Source organism: Podarcis muralis, chromosome 5 (assembly GCF_964188315.1).
Source record: "Podarcis muralis chromosome 5, rPodMur119.hap1.1, whole genome shotgun sequence".
Lineage (NCBI taxonomy): Eukaryota > Metazoa > Chordata > Lepidosauria > Squamata > Lacertidae > Podarcis > Podarcis muralis.
In genome coordinates this window covers 46,729,281-46,742,562 of record NC_135659.1, presented here as the reverse complement: position 1 = coordinate 46,742,562, position 13,282 = coordinate 46,729,281, and the positions used below count along the sequence as shown (strand labels likewise).

General features: G+C 37.6%; 1 protein-coding gene and 1 long non-coding RNA gene across 7 annotated transcripts in view; one reads left to right on the top strand and one right to left on the bottom strand.

Moving 5' to 3' along the window:
- FAF1 (Fas associated factor 1) overlaps positions 1 to 13,282 on the bottom strand; it is a 167,906-nt gene that overhangs the window by 2,254 nt on the left and 152,370 nt on the right. The gene's annotated exons all lie outside the window — the stretch shown is intronic.
- LOC114599021 (uncharacterized) overlaps positions 1 to 13,282 on the top strand; it is a 57,606-nt gene that overhangs the window by 34,918 nt on the left and 9,406 nt on the right. For 3 of the 6 annotated variants that reach the window (XR_013392935.1, XR_013392932.1, XR_013392930.1), the window contains 2 exons: positions 5,127 to 5,222; positions 9,681 to 11,586. This is a non-coding gene — a long non-coding RNA (uncharacterized LOC114599021). Of the gene's footprint in view, positions 1 to 5,126; positions 5,223 to 9,680; positions 11,587 to 13,282 lie in introns of those variants that run through there. The other 3 variants (XR_013392931.1, XR_013392933.1, XR_013392934.1) reach the window with 2 other exon arrangements.

Below are 13,282 nucleotides of genomic sequence, written 5' to 3'. Positions count from 1 at the left end.
GCAGTGAATTGTGGGATGACGAATAACTGCATTGGAATATGTAGCTGCAATCAAAGGCTCAAGCGTGTAACCACATAGGGTGCATTACAATTTGAAATAAGTAGTAACTGTCTACTGCTCACAAACACAGGGCAATTTTATGTCAGGCATTACTGAACAAATCAAGTTCCAGTAGTTGCTGAAGTCCCGCTTTGTGAACAGAAAAAAGATAGTTCCCTACCATTGTTACTTGAGTCTCATTCCTAGTGTTATACCCCACCTCAGCCCTCCACTGGTGTTCTAGCTTTGTTTCAACCGTTCCATTTTGCTGTGTTTTTAAAATTGAATTGATTTTATTTTGTTTGGATGGTTAGTATTTTAAATTCTATACTGCTTGTTGCACTTGGTGACGCTCCGCTGATGGAAGGCATCTGTCAGCAGAACAGGGAGGAAGGGAATTTTCTGGGGGTAGGGGGACCTTCCGAGGCAGATTTCAGATGGAGTGGTGGTCTTTGGGAGGGGAAGGGAGCACCTAACTTTCTATTCCTCCCTGTTCCACTGATGCGTGCCTTTTGTCGGCAGAATGACACCAACTAGATTCTACCACATACATAAATATGTCATAACACCATACCATGAATGCTCGAGATTATAAAATGTTTTAAAAGCCCATTAAAAAGGATTTGTGAGATAGCATTTTCTACAAAGTATAGCATTTTCTCCAAAGAACATACCACTTAAAATGAATGGGAAGAAACTATCTTAGAAAATATGTTTTATAAAACTACTGCGACTCTGAATTCTGTTTTGCACTTACAGAAGCCTAATAATGAAGCTTTTTGTTTCATATTTAAAGCCTTTAGCATTTCACTGCTACAGTGCTGAACCATTCTTTGGACAAGAGGTACTGTGCACCTGAGAAAAGCAATTTGCTTTCTCTGTTCAGTTCAAGTCTGTATCTAATTAAATCCACTCACTTTCCAAATCCCATAACCCCTTTATTGCAAAAGCAAGGAAAGGTAAGTAGAGTGAGAATGTCTTCTGTGTATCAGGCGAAAACTGGTTTGAAAAGCGAGGCTGGGTTAATGAACACTATCCTCCAGACTGTAACCAGATGGAAACCTATTATTCACTTGAGTGTAATTAAGGATGCACATCCTAATCGGAACTCTTGGGTTTACAAACTCAAGTTACCCTTAATAACAACTATCAACGATGTCCTTTTCTCAAGTGTTTTCAACTTTGGAGGTTAGCTGAGTACCTGTGCTAAGAGGAGGTTTGCTGCTTTTCACCCTTGATTTCAGTGTGCCTGCTGGTTTTTTAATTCACCTAGGGACTGCAGAGTTTGCAAATGTTTACACCATTACCCAATTAACTAACAATATGGCTCCTACATCTGTCAACAAACAAAGCTGTTGTTGCTTTGTTTTAGCTGCTTGGCATTTTCTGTTCATATGGGTCGCCATTGTACTTAATTATCACGCCAGATCCCGTCTGCAGCATTTACTTTGTTATTTGTAGTATGTAAATATGTTGCTTTAGCATGGAAAACAGAAGCTTTATTATCACTCCTCTGACCAAAAGATAGGCTTTAGATGGCAAGCAAAAAACCTGAAAGCAGCAACAACTGAAAGGAGAATTAGAAACAAGTTATCTCTGGGCATATTCAGGCAGTACTTTCCTCCTGAAATTGTATCCAGGATGACAGCAAGAACTGTCTTCATGAACATGGTCTTCTTCCCTCCCATGCCCTCTTCACCACTTTCTGATACCTGATACCGTGTGTGTGTGTGTGTGTGTGTGTGTGTGTGTGTGTGTGTACCTCTGATCTGACGCCCTGCAAAGTTATTTTTACATTCTTTTATTTCAAATAACAGTTCTCTGTTGGCAAACAAGTAAATCAAACACCATAATTTATCCCACACTTCTACGTCCTGAAAATTACCATAAGTTCAATACTACCACATTTCTCCTGAAGGCTCAAATATTTACATCAAAAGCCATTTCCTAATATTAGGGACATCCCTAAAATGGCTTGTATTTCCGCCTACAGTTCAACCTCAGTTAGCAGTGAGCCGCTGGGATTCATTATTAGCCAATTAGATATGACCACCTGCAGCTTGTCCAAAGACCTCATCTTGGTAGAGTCAATCTTGGGAGAATCATCCTTAAATTTTAAATTTCTCTTATTAGTCCCTGGCTTTCCTAGGGCACTTGAAGGGTTGTCACGTATGGTCTTTTCCTCTTGACTGTGGATTTGGCTGTAACCTTCACAATCTCCCTTTTCATCCAAGAAACTTTGTTGTATGGGCATTATATTCAGCTCAGTGACCAGGAATGAAGGGGCTTGTAGTGCAACAACAGCTGGGGACCCCAGTTTGAGAAACATTGAGGCTGATGGTTAAATAGTATTTATATATAAAGAAGAATTACTCAAATAGTAGACATGTAAATATATTCAATAACTTAAGGGTACAATATACTATCAACTAAAGTAACTAAAATTATCCCGGTTCTTATCATTCCATTATATCATATATTGTAAGAAGGGGACACGGGTGGCACTGTGGTCTAATCCATGACAAGGTGAGCTCCCGTTGCTCGGTCCCAGCTTCTGCCAACCTAGCAGTTCGAAAGCATACCAGTGCGAGAAGATAAATAGGTACCATTGTGTCAGAAAGGTGTGTGCTCTGGCTTCCGTCACGGTGTTAGGTTGCGCCAGAAGCTGTTTAGTCATGCTGGTCACATGACCCGGAAAGCTCTCTGTGGTCAAAAGCCCTTGGCCTGAAGCAAGATGAGCGCTGCACCCCATAGTCACTTTTGACTGGACTTACTGCCCAAGGGTTATTTACCTTTACCTTACCTATATTGTAAGATGCTGGTAAACATTTGCATTGAGGGGGAAAATCAATAGAAAGAAAGTAAGTTCTGAATCATACTGGAATTGCTAGGAGAATAGTAGCTGATATATTCTGTGGTCCACCCCCATTGTTGGGCAGATAATAACCAGCAAAATATGGCTCCCTATGTTAAAGCTCCGTTCCAATTTGAAGCACCATACCTCTGGGTAAAGTTATTTAGGCTACAATGGCTGAAACAGTAATACCATTAGAAGCCAATAGAAAGTCTCCAGTCACTTTCAGTGGACTGTGGACAGGATCCACAGTGTTTTCTTGGGTTGGGGTATGATTTAGGTTTTTTTATATATATTAAATTTTTGTATATTTAGGCTCTTATGATTTATATGGAAATTTGGTTGTGTACTTTTGATGTTTTCTTTATTGTTTATTACTGCTTTTGTTATGTTTGTATGTTTTAAGTCACCGAGAGCATGGTTTGAACTTTGGGAAGGCAGCATACAAATAAATGATTGACTGAATGAATGACTGATTGATTTTCTAGGGCTTCTATCAGTATAGTGGATTTGTATTCAAATACATTTCTTAATAGAGCTCATCCTCTCCAAACCCCTATTTACATATTCACCTTAGCTGACCCTGCACATAACACCAAATGCTCACACCCTGTACGACAGCAATTTACTGCTTCCTACATACAGCTCCTTATGCACACTGATCCAGGAATAAAATGTAAAGTGAAATAATGGCAAGCAGCCTAGTCAGGTCATTTAAAGTAATGATAGGAATATACAACTATTGTAAGTCAAACATGAGTAACAAGGATCATACTCATTACTTTCGTTCACGCCCTAGAACAGGATTCTGTTCTCAAGCAGGCAAACTTCCTTTGCCATTTACACATGCTTGAATTACTCTGGTGAATCTAGTGGACAAAGAATCCTTTAACTTTCTTTCCTAATCCCCCTTATCAAGGTGTAAGTGCTGTGAAAATCACTTAAATGCACACCTGGTGGAGGACAAAATCTTTTTCAAAATCTGTATTATCTCAGTATGACACAAACGAGAACAGTCAATTCATTCTGTCTGATAAAATAATAATCTCTACGTATACTAGGATTCTGTAATTAAGAGCTTCAAACAAGGGTCCAAATAAACACACACTTTGAAGAGGTGCAATTTGATCTGATTTAGCAACACTCATCTGCCAATGGTTTTTATTGGCACTGTGAAATGTCCAAGAATAATGGAAAAAGAAATATATAATGTGTACTTTAATAAAAATGGATTTTTTTAAACAATGCTGGTCATAATACAACACTTTAAAACAACTGGGTTATTCAAATTGAATGTGTGTGTGAATTTTAAGACTAGGAATCACGTAAGTCTATGACCAATCAACTATATTTATTCTAATTAAATAAAAATAAATATTATAGTACTTCAATACAATTACATCTTGAGGAAATTTGATTAAGACAGCCCTTCCTTTAGATAAAATATTTATGGTTAGAAAAATCATTACTGTAGCCTGCCCTGGGACCTTAGGGTGAAGGGCAGGTAATAACAATAAAAATGGTTTGCATCGATTTGATGTTACATAAAATAGTCTCCAAAGGTTTGTATTGTTTTATATAAGGAAATGTTCTAAAATGTTTTTACACTTTTTTGTTTTATGGTTGTCAACTGTTTTGTTTTATACAGTAGTTGTATATTTTATTATACAGTAAAGGGGGCACAAGAAATCAAATAAATAAACAGATTCTTTACAATACCCTCTCCCTCAACTTGGTGACCACCAAAGATTTTTGACTCACAAGTCCCACCAGCCCTAGCCAGCATAGGCAATGGTCATGGAGATGCTAGCTGTAGTCATGGAGGGCACCAGGTTGGGGAAGTCTAGTTTACAACAGTGCTACCAGAAATGAGCTTTTGAAGGAGACAGCTCCAACTGATTCAAAGTCACGTTTTAAAAATACTGTTTAGGAAAGAAGGAGTTGCACGAGTTCAGTTATACATATTTTCAGCATGAATGTTCTTTAAAAATTGTTTTTGATGGTTTGTTATTTGTCACCTTGGGCTTCTTTGGGGAAGAAGGGTGTGGGATAAAAATCTATTAAAAAGCAGTCCACTAAGACCTGTCAGTCTTGCAGATGTGTAAGCTAAGTTGTGCAAATGGTTTTTTTTCTGGCCAAAAATTATAAGCATGGGTGATAGAAAAGGATTTATGAGGAATAAACAAGTTTCAGGGGAAATTATAGCACATTTGTTCTATTCCTTATTTTACAGGGTCTAATTGGACACGTCCTGAAATCAATATGCTAAGTGGCATCCAGGCAGATTTTTGCTGAATTGGCAAAATGTCCAGGAAAACCCAGATGTATGGTAAGTAGAGCTATTTTTTAAAAATAATAATAATCAGGGAAAATAAAAGGAAAGCCCCAAAATGATATTTGGGGGGGGGGGAGAGATGTTCCCCCCGAAAGCTCAGCAACTTTGTCTGGATTTTCACCTTTGGGAATATGGCAACCCTAATATAAGGAGTGAGGTATGGTGCAGAGGAATCTCACCAAACACATGATGGTCAATAGAGGAGTAAAGCCGGCTGCCTATTCACACCTATCATACATAAATGACATCTAAACACATGACATAGTCCATAGACTGGAAACCTAGGATGCATGCTCCCCTGCAACACATGGGAGAAACATTTGAATCAATGTATGCAAATAGCTTGGTACTACTGTCTTTTACTCACCTAGGCTTGAAGAAATTTCTTAAAAGGTTTATAATTTTTAATTTAATGCTCTGATGGAATTTCTATTGTGTATTTTAATTTTGGATGGATTTTATAGTTGCAAACTACTTAAAGGCCATTTTGGCACATGTAGAAATCTAGAAGAACAGAAGGTTTCCCTTCTCTTTTGGGCTCTTCTAGAACGCCTATAGATTATGCCTTCTGGATAGTAGATACCTGTCTCCCAATGGATTTGCATCTGGAATTTGAAACAGGTGGAGAATGTAGTGAAATGTCCTTTATGTGATGGTCCAAGGGAAAATTCCTTTAAACATTTTGTCTAGTTTGACAACCTATTCAGACATTTTGTCTAGTTTAACAAACTATTCAGATGAAGAGATTGTTTGGTTTCTGTTACAAGATATTTACCCATTTGCGACAAACAGAACAACATTGTAAGCATTAGCAACAAGACAAAATGGGAAGAACCAAAGTAGCCTCATATGAGATTTAAGAGGTTTTTTTCCAGTTTCTTGAAAACTGGGACTTTTCATAGTATTTGGAGGAAATATTTAGTAGAATTATACAGTGTTTCAACTTTTATTATCCATCTATTTTATTGTTCATCTTTATTGTTTTATCACCCTGAGCTCCTTTGGGAGGAAGCTTGGGATATTAATTTAACCAAAAGAATATGTTTATGTTTTGGAAACTTTACACTGGCACTTCATTTTTACAGTTGTCAAGGACAACAGCTGGCACAATGATTTTGCTGAGGAATGTTGATAATGATGACGACAACTGTGAATTTTGAGTGCTTCTAAAATGGAATCTAGTGTAACATTTTCCTCTGTGGGTTGTTAAAGGTCAGTGCACTATGCACTCACTTTATAGGCTTCTGAATTATTTCAGTTTAACAGTTAACATATATGCATTGTAAGATGCTAAGAAAATACTTTATTCCCTCAATTTTCTGAGCATGAGAATCTCTGAAGCCATAAGTGAAAGTACCTGTGCTGAACTATGAAAAAAGCTATATATGAATGTTTTCAAACCAAACAGAGTTTGAGACACAGAGGACTAAATATAGATTGTATGCTAAGAAGGGATTGGCCTTTAATTTGAATGCACATTTCTAGTTATCAATGTAGGGAGGTGTTTCTAAAACATTTAGAATGGTGAACAGAAGATGTGCAGATGCTACAATATGACTGACTGATATACAGATTAAATCAATAACATGTATACAAAAATGCAGTGGCAATTTACAGATTCTTAAAGAGTTCTGGCAGTGCAAACCCCATCGGAATGAACAGGGCTAGAGCTGAAGGATCACTTTGAGGATCAGAGCCTTATTAAGATGCATTTACTTGTCCAATTACCAAAACAGCAGGAGATCATTAAATTTTCTAGTTAGCAGACACAGCAATGTTAATATCTTAATGTTGCCAAGGCTATTTCTTGGCATTTTGCTACTACACTTTCTTTCTTCTAGCAAAAATTCATAAAATAAAAGCTAAGCATGAGAAAAAAATAACACATATGCACACACCCCAAGATTGTTTAACAGGTGACCCAAAGAGGCAACTTCCCCCGGCACCGTCTGAGAATGATCAGACAACACACTAATCAAATAAAGTTTGAAACCAGTTGAGAGAAAGGACCATAGTGAAAATTGGGGGTGGGTGGAAGAGAGAAGAGACTGGTGGTGCATTTGAACAGAATACTTTCATCTTGTAGACAGCTGTATGTAGTGTTCAACATGTTTAGTTGGTCATTTTCTGAGAAACGAACTGTCAAATTAAGATGCCTACTGAGTATTTGGCACTCAGCTTAGACTATTCAATATTTCTTTTCAGCTCTAAAGCAATTTATACAAAGGTGGCAGGTTGCAATCATATACTCACTCATTGGGACTTATTTCTGTGTAGACATATATTATGAAAAGTGTCAATACAGAAGAGGGAGATTTGTCTTTATCATGTTACTAAAAGTATGTCTGGGATCATTGGTAGTGGGTTCAAGACAGATTAAAGGAAAACTTTTTTCCATAAATGTATAGAAATTACTAATGCAAGTTGTTATTCTGGCTGCTAACATAGATGGATTTAAAAAAAAGAATTATCAACAAAATTATGGAAGCTAGATCAATGACAATTAGTCATGAAAGCATAAACAAAAACAAATTGTGCATGGTCAACAGCAGTAAGCATTCGAATATCAAATATTAGAGACAAATAACAGCATAGTCCTTCCTTCCATAGGTATCCTGATGGTTACTGTGGATAGTAGACTAATTCAGAAATACACAATTCCTGTATTCAGAAATATGATACACATTGCAAAATAGCTTCTTGCTTGAAACATCAAGCTCCCCTCTCTAGTGCATAAACTGTAGAAAACAACACCAACACCTGCTTCTTACCAAAAACAAAACCAAGGAAAGGGAAGAAGGGTGAAGGCGGAAGTGTTTTTAATCTTTAACCTGTATTTTATAGTCATGCCATTGCTAGACACAATCTGGCTCTAAACCAGCCTAAATCCTTCTCTTGAGTGGATGAACTATATTATTTCAGTCAGATTAAATTTATTTTAACTACTCCTTTGTAAGGGAGGAAAGAGAGATAGTTACCCCCCCCCCTTCTTGTTTATTTAAACTGCTGTTGGAATTGACTAATTAAAGGGATTTTTAAAAGCATAATACTCTAAACAGAGCAAACTGGTTCTGAATTATTAAGCAACATTTTAGATGCATTTGAATAACCTTAAGTGACTTAACTGCCACCTGATCCTAAGCTACAGCTCAGATAAATAAATGTGAAATACTGTAGACGTCCTAGCTTACTAAGGCTTCCAGATACAGTAAATAAAGAGCTTAAGTCCCCAGTACACAGTCTGTAAAAGACATACTCTCTGATAAATGGAATTCACTGGTGTACATTTAAAGAGGAAATGCAGGGCAGGAAAAAAACAGGATTTAATTTTTATTACAAAGGAAAATTGCAGGTGCAGACTGTTAAGACATGTCAGAGCTCTTGGGAGATGTGAAGGAGCCTTGTCTGTGTTTCAAATGCCATACAAAAACCCAGTGTCATAACCTCTCTTGAGTGGTCAACTCCACCTCTCTTGAGTTGTCACCTTGGCAATAAAAGGATATCATTTCTCACAGGTAAAAGAAACAGTCAAACATTATCTTTATTAGAGCCAACTAAAAGGTCACAAAAAGTGATCAAGCTTTCAAGTTTTCGATGGCTTGCTCACTTCTCTAAGATCTTTTAGTTGGTCCTCATAAAGATACTACTGCACTGTTTCTTTTGGATATTTTTTTTAATGGGTGAATAATTTCCTTCTGCTTTGGAGATTTTCTGCATCATATATGTCTAATTACATGGAATTGCTGTTCTTCCACTCACTGAAGATCTTTTGACTGACTGATTGATGTTTTTGTAAATGGAAGAGGAGGGAAGGCAATTTTGGTTGGCCTGCCATTCACCCTGCAGCCTCCCACATCACCTTTCACCTTGTCATAGCAGAGGGAAAGCCAGGGACTGAGCCCTCTAAGTGAGGAAGGTCTGCAGGGTGCTTCTACTCTTCACAAAACCAGGAACTTTGAAACAGATTGTGCAAGACTTTATACTCAAGGTGGTGTACATGGTTCTCCCCTTCCTAAATTAATCCTCACAACCACCCTGTCGAGTAGGTTAAGCTGAGGCAGTGACTGGTCCAAGGTCACCCAGTAAGCTAAATGGCAAAGTGGGGATTGGAACGCTGATCTCCTGGGTCCTAGTTCAACACCCTAACCATTACACCACACTGGTGCTACTCAACACGGAGAGGGTTGAGGACTGAGGAGAGAGCAACAGGTGCAAGCACACTGTAAGAAGCCTTGCATGCATGCTCCTACCCCCATCCCCACTTTGAGCATACTCATATATAGGTGAATGTTGGAACATGCATCTAGGTGCACTTCTAAGTACGTCTGAGCATTTGAACACATACTTTAAATAAGCACATAGAGCTGTTAGATACCATCTGAAATGAGGACCAGGGAATGTTAAGACTTCTGTGGAAACAAGCACTGAACTCTCCTCTCTTTTCTCTTTCAGATGCTGGCACCAACTTTGAACCATAACAAATGGTAATGGCAAAGGATGTACAAGTATTCCACAGCATTCTAATGCTCTTTAATCTTGTTATACAGTTGCAAACAACTCCAAGTTGTTAATGATTTCAAAATGCAGTTATAAGCATTTATTGTATATTTTTTTTGAGTCAGAGGGTAAGGAGGAATTGGCTCAACCCTCTACACCAATGCAGGTAATACCTATCATAGTGTCTTTCCCATTTTAGGTGCTTCAGGATGTCACTGATATTTTAAAAGCTACAAGTTATCTCTAGAATAAGTTAATCTTTGTATTTACTGTAGAAGTTTGTATTTACAGTAGGGTTATGATACTGACTTTGTCAGTCAAGGATATATGTTAAAGTGACTGGAATGTACAAGAAGGAATTAATGAATTCATATTTACTGGAGACGTGAACCTATTTCAATATTTATTGGGATACCTAGACTGGTGGCTTTATTCTTATTTTGCTACTGAAAAACCATTTTGTCAAAGCAGTGTGCTGTATTCTGAGCCACTTCAAAGTTTCCATGATTTGAGATGTCAAGAAGAGCAATATTACATCTCATTTTGGGTGTGCTGAATATGTACAATTCTTAATCAATGTGATTTGAAATCTATTGCTAAGGGCAACTAGACCAATGCTGCACTAATCCAGTCTACTACTGAGGCAACTGGACTAATGCCAATTTTGTTGCACTAATCAACAATCAAACTATCATAGCATGCTAAGGCAGGTGACTATTTAATCCAACCAAGTAAAAAGCAGGGGCAGGCTTCTTCATACTTGCCCCCTCTATTTGAAGTGGTGGCAAAGGGAGTGATTCTGTGATGTCATTATATAGCCAAATCTCATTGGCTAAACGGTACAGTAATGCCATCACATATTCTCTGAATGGCTGGGTGTTTGTATGTGTATGTGAATGAGTGACAGAGTGAGTGAGTGAGTGACAGAGATTCTGTGAATATTCTTCCTGCTCAAAGCTTCTCTTTTGCATAGAAAATATCAAAGCCATCCAAATTACTGAACACTTGTACTACCTTAAGCTACTACTATCCTATTTGCCCTGTTGCTGCAGATCCCTCTGCTTATGCCCCAGTAACTGCAGCATATTGCACTGACGGTGTAAGTTAAATCAACTCACACACTATCTGGGGCAAAGCTAAAGTGGTTGCCTAAGGACATTATCTTCTGTATTTTTTCAGGGTAGATCATGAGCAGATACTACTTGCAACAAGTCCCCTTTAACCTTTCAGAATCGGTTAAATAAATACTCGATCATAACATTACACAGTCAGAATTAAACTAAGAGTACAAATGGGACTTAACTTTGAATAAAAGGTTACACCATTTGATGGCATTCTTCCTTCCACAGTGCCACAGAGATCCAACTCAATGGAATACTATTCTTAAAATTAAAAAAAGCAAAGGCTACTTTCTGAAGGCAATTGCTTTTGTGTGAGGTGGTAACACTGTTCTTAAAGTGTAAGAAAACTGTTAGAGAAGAAGATCTTTAGGTATTTAGAGAAACATCACGCTTTAGGTGTAAAATCTTTGCTTCAGCTTTTTTCAAGGAAGGAAGAAGATCTGTAACATGGCAGCCATCTCTGAATGGTTTTTTCCACTTTGGTTCCACTGAAAATGAGATTACATGCTTGGATGGGGATAAACCTAATTAGCGGATAATGGGATTCCTTCACAGACATTTTATACTATCTACAAGAGTTGACTCATCTGCATTATTACACGTTTCTTTGCTGTTTTGAGGGGGGAAATCCTGTAAAACAAAGGCAACGAGCACAAATCTTTCTTTTTGTAGGAATTGTCTCTCATTTTGATCTGCAAATTCCCAAGACATAATAAACGGGGCAGAGAAATTAAAACAGAGTTGTATCATTATTTTTGTACTTCAGTATTATTAAGAATTAACACCATCTGGAGCACTTTACGATTCTTATTCTTATCCTGTCAGGGGATTTCGGTCTAAATATAGTGATACTGTTAGAAGTGCAAAGTTAAGAAGAGGCTTGAGCAGACTAGGCTAGAAAGACCCTTGAATAAACTGAATGGTGATGGACTCAAATTTTAAAAAACCACTTCCATAGAAGTTAAGCTCAAGTTCACTTTTTCAGACTTCAGCGGTTTGCTTGAGTACTAAAAAGCACTGGCTTTGTACGTAAGGTTAATAACTGTAGCTATATGTTTGTTTAAAATATATTGCCTTTGATCTTGAGAAAAGAGGGGAGCAGCACTCCCTCCCATGTTGTTCTGGAGGGTCTCGCACTGTTGTGCACTGCCCTGAGCCATAGCTGTCAACTTTCCCCCCTTTTTAAGGGAAATCCTACTTGGAATAAGGGAATTTCCCTTTTTAAAAAAGGGAAACTTTGACAGCTATGCCTGAAGTCTGATATGATGAAGGGTAACATAACCAGGTTTTAAATAATAATTAGAAACCCTGTTGCTTGCTCTAGACCGTCAGGATAAAGCAAATAAATAAATAAATATACAACAGCACTGATTAGAAATTAGTTGCTCAAGGCTGTTCTACAGCAAGCAGGTGTTTCATAACATTTAAGAAATGGTTAACATTTACAATTCCTTAATCATACAGCATCTTATGTGATTAGTCCTGGAGTGTACTCAGCTCCATATAAAAGCCTATTATAGTCAAATGGCCTAGTATTTTGCAGGAAGAACTCAGAGTGTAAAGGATGAGTTAACTTTATAATTAAAAGGAACTACCTGATGCTACATTACAACTGCTGATCACTATCATCCAGACTGTGAAAAAAGAGTATTCAATACTTAATTAGACAGCTGTTCCATAGGATTACAAATTCTCATATTTAAAAAAAAACAGCACAGAAGCACCTTAAGTAGTAATAGGAGAACCTTCTTGAGGAACATGCTGTGGAAGGACTTTGAAGGAGAAACATTTAAAGCTCTTGCTAGAGCATTGATAAACTGCAGTGTGAAAAGCTAGGGAAACTTTGGAAAGTCTCTTAGCTGGAATGGGGGTTAAATGATGGGAACACAGAGGATTCCAAACCCAACCATTACAAATTCTAATGTCTGCAATAATTTCTGCTCATTTAGAAAATTTGTATCTTGCTTTATTAGTCTGAAGAGTTTGTTCTGACTTCAGAATGGGTTTGAGGTTTCCCCACAAATTTAACAATTTCTGTCTCATGGTGGGTGCATAAGTTAATCAAACAACCCTTTTGCTTTCTAATTGTAGAATAAAAAAGAGGCCCAATGCCACAATAGCTGCCAGCGTCCCACATACTTAGAAGCATTTAGAAACAGAGTTTCCCAGAAAGTTGTGCCCCCCGAATGTTCTTCAGCAGCAATGAGAAACAAAATGGAAAAAAATGCATGTTACTTAGTACAAAATTATAAATCCCCCACAAAGGTTGATTACAGATGCTACAAGTATATGCTAATCCAAAAGTAACGAATGGTTTTTCAGAGTATCTCACTGTAAAAATGGCAGCATAATTCATATTCTTAATGAGAAAACGGTGAGGACAAAATAGAACAGTAACTGACTTCAGTATAGGAATAAGAAAGCAGCCAAAGCCTT